This window comes from Antedon bifida, chromosome 4 (assembly GCF_963402885.1).
Source record: "Antedon bifida chromosome 4, ecAntBifi1.1, whole genome shotgun sequence".
Classification (NCBI taxonomy): domain Eukaryota; kingdom Metazoa; phylum Echinodermata; class Crinoidea; order Comatulida; family Antedonidae; genus Antedon; species Antedon bifida.
In genome coordinates this window covers 7,700,515-7,706,633 of record NC_136229.1, presented here as the reverse complement: position 1 = coordinate 7,706,633, position 6,119 = coordinate 7,700,515, and positions in this window count along the sequence as shown.

Genomic DNA, 6,119 nt, shown 5'->3' with positions numbered 1-6,119 from the left:
TCCGTCTATCATTAGTACGCTTCCATTTACATATACCGAATCGGAGTAGTCAACAGATGCAGATGGGTATCCAACGTCAGTATGTACGGTATTGTCAGATGGACAAATCAATACAGGCGTGTGAAGATGACTTGCTGTAGTGAGATAACAGTGCGTTTGTATTAAACTTACTAGTGTGTAACACAAAATATAATAAAGTAATTACATTATCCACATACTTTCTTCTTATACATATACCTGCGCTCAGGGGTGAAGAAGGACCATGAATAGGCGCATGAATAATTGCACAATCGTTGTTATACGGAATATAAGCTACTCAAGTAGAAATGTTTTGCACCGAACCTCGAAAGGACAGTAATGCCCCACTAATTTGAAATCGCAGCTAAGACGGTAAATAATATATTAATTCATTCCTTCAAAAAAGGTTCAGAAAATGGAATAAACTGACACAAGAAGTTATTGAAGCCACAATTTGAGATCAATTCAAGAAGATTATTTCAAATAATAATCCATGGCCTCCTTCTAGACCTCTTTGTCAGAAGTGTTAAGTATTAGGAGGATAACCACGAAGTACCAGGTAAATAGTATTTGTACAGTAGAAATAAGACTTGAAATTAACTTACGTTCAACGTTTATTGTAAACGTACAACTGTTTGAATTGTTGGATGAGTCTATAACTGTAAACGTATACACATGTACTCCTACTCCAATATCAGATGGAAATATTAAATTAGGAACTGGTGATATAACAAAGTCGTTTGAGTTGTCATTTGCAGTTATATCAGTAGAGTAGTCAACTGATATGGAGACTGTGGTCGTTTCTATAGTAACATTTACAGGACATTCCACTGTAGGGGATTCCGTATCTGTTAAACAATAACAATATTATGGAAATTTCAAAGTGAGCCTTGTTGAATGCAATTGTTAAACGGAAGTGCCTGTCGTAATAATGTACTATATTTCACAAACCTTCAACCTTTAAGGTAAAATTGCAGCTCGCTCTATTGTTATAAGCATCTGTAACATTGAACACAAACAGGTGACTTCCAATCGCAAGAACAGCGGGAAATATTTCTGTTGGATTTGGGGAGATTTCCAATGGTTCGTCAGAGTTGTCCGTTGCATTAATATCAGATGAATAGTCAACGGTGGCCGTGGGTTTATTGAAATCAGTGACTACTGTCAAATTGTCAGACGGGCAGGTAATAACAGGATTTTCGATATCTAAGAAACAGACAAATTACTCGATTTACAAGCACAAATCTGAATGTGGAAATATCATTTTTTAGACCAAGATTTAAAAAAGGTTAGAAAAAATTGAATCCCGTGGTCTCTAATGAGGGCGTGCTCCATTAGGTTTTTCATTTAAAACTAGCAAAATTAGAAAATAGTGAAAGTTAACTTAATGTACTATGTAACGGTTACAACACTATGAAAGGCCCCAACTCGTAATATTAAGTTAGTCAACCTGATATTTTCAAACGAATGTAATAATAATATATTTCTCAAACCGTTAACCAATATTGTAAAATTGCAGCTCGCTCTATTTTGAAAAGAGTCGGTAGCACTGAACACAAACAGATGACTTCCAATCTCAAGAACAGCAGGAAATACATCTACAGGATTCGGGTAGATTTCCAATGGTTCGTTTGAGTTGTCCGTTGCATAAATATCGGATGAATAGTCAACGGAGGCCGTGGGTTTATTAAAATCAGTGACTACTCTCAAATTGTCAGACGGACAGGTCATAACAGGCTTTTCGATATCTAAGAAATTGACGAATTGCTCGATTTAGATACACGTTATCCATTAAATAAAAAACATGGTTTGTATATAAACTATGGTTTGTCTTTGTTGATGTAATGTGGCTATGTAATGGTTTGTCTACAATCATCTAAAAGTTCAAATGTTGGATGCTTACTTATTATTTATAATAAATATTACTTTATACACTACATTATTACTCACGAAGTTCATATTCTCTAACTGAGGTGCGTTAGCTTCTCTTACATCGAAGACTAATTAGCATATGAATGCTCAGGTGTGTATTATAAGTACGCATACAATCCTCTCTTATTTTATTTTATGTTCGTAATTTCGGTAGTGCGTGAGTGAGACAATTAGATAAGTTAGCTTCTATTATATTGAAAACTAATTAGCATATGAATGCTCAGGTGTGTATTATTTGCGCATAAAGTCCTCTCTTTTTTTTCTTATTTTCCTCATTTTTTTTTCTCTTTTCGGTAGTGCGTGAGTGAGACAATTAGATACGTTAGCTTCTATTTTGAAGACTAATTAGCATATGAATGCTCAGGTGTGTATTATTATTAGTACGCATAACATCATCTCTTCTTTTATCATATTTCCTCTATTTTTTTCTCTTTTCATAGATAACTTGAACGTCATGCTGAACGGACGTGTCTAATCGTAGCTCCGGGTTTATCACTAAGCTACTTCACTTCAATTGATTGTTCACTGATACAACGATAATTTACTCTGCTTTACATTGTTTCTCTACCTGTGCTATATATTTCTGAATATTTACTCTACGTTTTGAATCATTTGAGAAGCTAGCCCAGCTATGCCGAAAACAACTAAAGCGAAGAAGGACCAATCACCTGACACCAGCACAAAGGAAAATAGCGCGAATTCCAACTTTGATAGGAAGAATGCGGATAATGGCGGCCTAGCTGACGGTGAATTGGCGGACATAATACTCACTCAAATACAAAGTTTTTTCGATGATAATTCGGATATGATGTCTAACATTGCTACTAAGGTTACTACAATGATTAAAACACAACTGGCTGCAGATTTAACTGAGCAAATAGCCCAGGCCACAATTGATAGCCTAAATTCAAAACTTAACGATCAAAGTGATCGTATAAAAACGCTAGAAGAAAAAATTCAGAAAATGGAGGATGACATGGACGAATCTGAACAATATTCCAGACGGAACTGCTTAATTTTATATGGCGTTCCCGAGCAAACAAACGAAAACACCGATAATAAGGTAATTGACATTATTTCTAATCAACTATCTGTTACTGTACATCCTAAGGACATTGATAGAAGCCATAGGCTCGGTCCAGTACGCAATAAAAACCCAAGAGGTATTATAATCAAATTTAGTAACTATAACAAACGATACGAGGTATATAGAGCCAAGAAGTACCTAAAGAACTCAAGATTATACATTCACGAAAACTTGACAATAAAACGCTCTGGCCTTTTGAAGCAGGTCAAGCGCATGTTCAGTACAAACATTAAGGCAACGTGGACCCAGGATGGTAGGATACATGTTTTATCGAATTTGGACAAAAAAGTTGTCATTACAAAGGAAGCAGATATTGCAAGACTTAGAAGAACTCTTGATTTTTAAACAATCAGTGTTGATCAATCATATTTAATATCATTCGTTTATTTGTAGCTTAGTGTATCTCGAATTTTTGAACTTTTTAAGAACTTTTTAAGAACTTTTTAAAAAACTTTTTAAACTTTTTAAAGAATTTTTTTTTTTTTTTTTAACCTTTGTTTAGAACTTTTTTACTCCATTTAGTTAGTTGTTGTAGTATATATATTTATTTTTTTTTAACAAACTGTCTTGTTTTTAAATCATTTTTAACGTTTATGATAACGTAATTGACCAGGTCTGCTCTGCCTATGATGCAAACATTAATAATACGTATATTGCACCTATCAATCTATATGTTAAAGAAAGTTTAAATTTCAAATCACGACCTGACTTGACTATAGATGATAATATATCCGACTCGCTCTTCATTGAAATTTCCCAAAAAACTAAAAATATTATTGTTGGTATTATTTACCGCCCTCCTAGCTCTCCGATTTCCGATTTTACTGATAATCTTGAAAAGGTCCTCCATGTAGTTAATAAGGAAAATAAACACTGCTTTATCCTAGGCGATTTCAATATTAATATTAGTAAAAATACAGCTAATACCAAAACATTTATTAATACCATTGAATCTTCCTCTTACTTTCCATTAATAAACAATCCAACTCGTGTAACTGAAACAACTGCAACACTTATAGATAATATTTTAACTAATTATAGAAATCTGAATCCTGAACCATTACAATCTGGTATTATCACATCTGAAATAACTGACCATTATCCCATTTACATTATTGTGAATGATCTCAATATGCCCTTACATAACACTGCATCATCTACAAAAATTAAAATCATTAATCAAACTACAATTAATGATCTTATTACTAAAATTGTGCAAATTAATTTACAATTCAAATGACACTAATACTAGTTATAATATGTTTATTAAAGAAATACAAGATGCGATTGAACAAACTATTCCATCTTAAACACCTAAACCAAGAAAAAATCATATAAAAAAACCATGGATTACTAGAGGTATTCTTAAGTCAATCAATAAAAAAAATGTATTATATAAAAAACATTTAAAATCCCCAACACAATTAAATATATCAAAATTTAAGAAATATAGAAATATGCTTACTAATCTAATCAGAATTAGTAAACGTAATTATTATTCTCGTATTTTATTTAATGTTTCTAATGACGCAAAGCAGACTTGGTCAATTATTAATGATGTGCTCGGCAGAAAGAAACATGTTACTGTCTTACCTGACTCTGAAGGTCATAGCAAAGTAGATATTGTCAATAATATTAATAAACACTTCAATGAAGTAGGAGAAAATCTTGCCAAAAATATTGTCTTGCCTGTAAATAAAAACTACAAGCAATACCTTAATGGCAATTTTCCAAATTCAATTTATTTTAAGCCTACTGATGATTTAGAAATTATTTCTATTGTTAATAAAATGAAACCATCTAACTCTGAAGGCATTGATGAAATTAGCAGTAAATTACTTAAATATATTATTCCATATGTAGCGTCACCTTTATCATACATCTTTAATTTATCACTTGAAAGTGGTGTTGTACCTGAGCTAAGCAAAATAGCAAGGATATTTCCTCTATTTAAGTCTGGTGATAAAAACATGTTTAATAATTATCGTCCAATATCCATTTTACCTGCTCTATCAAAAATCTTAGAGCGTATTGTTTATAACCGTTTGTATTCCTTTTTAGATAAATTTGCAATCATCCACAAAGAACAATATGGGTTTCTTAAAAACAGTTCAACCTTTATGGCTATACTTAATCTTATTGAAAAAGTACAAGCTGCCTTAGATAGAGGAGATACTGCTATTGGAATATTTATTGACCTGAGTAAGGCTTTCGACACGATTGACCATTCGATTTCATTATGGAAACTTGAATACTATGGTATTAGGGGGTCTGCACTATCTTGGTTTAAAAACTATATATATGGAAGAAGGCAATATACAGTCATTAACGGAATTTCTTCTGAACACACAACTAATAATTATGGAATACCCCAAGGAAGTATTCTTGGGCCATTATTATTTATTATATATATAAATGATATTTTTACTTCTTCAAATATTTTAAACATGACTTTATTCGCTGACGATACAAATCTGTTCTTATCAAACCCCAATTTGAATACACTTATTGATATTGTATATTAATTCTGAACTTATTAAAATTGATAAATGGCTTAGGTGTAATAAACTTTCTCTTAACTGTGATAAGACTAGATATATAATTTTTAGAACTAAAAGAAGTAAAATTAATGTTAATAATATATCCATTAAAATTGCTGATAAATCTATATCCAAAACAAATTACTATAAGTTTTTAGGAGTCTTTGTTGACGAATTTGTTAATTTTAAAACTCATATTGATCTCACTACTTCAAAAATATCTAAATATGTTAGTTTACTTTTCAAATTCGTCACTACCTTCCTTTAAGTGCACTCCTTTCAATCTATAAGTCACTTATGCAACCTCTTATCAGCTATTGTAACATTATTTGGTTTAATTCATATGCTTCTTATACTGATAAACTTGTTAAACTCCAGAAAAAAGCGATACGAGCTATAACTTGGTCTAATTATCGTGCACCAACAAGTCCTCTCTTCCACATACATAATGTATTAAAAATTGACGATATTCATAATTACCAAATTGGCATTTTTATGTTCAAAATATTGAATAATCCTGATTTACGATTTTTAAACCTTAA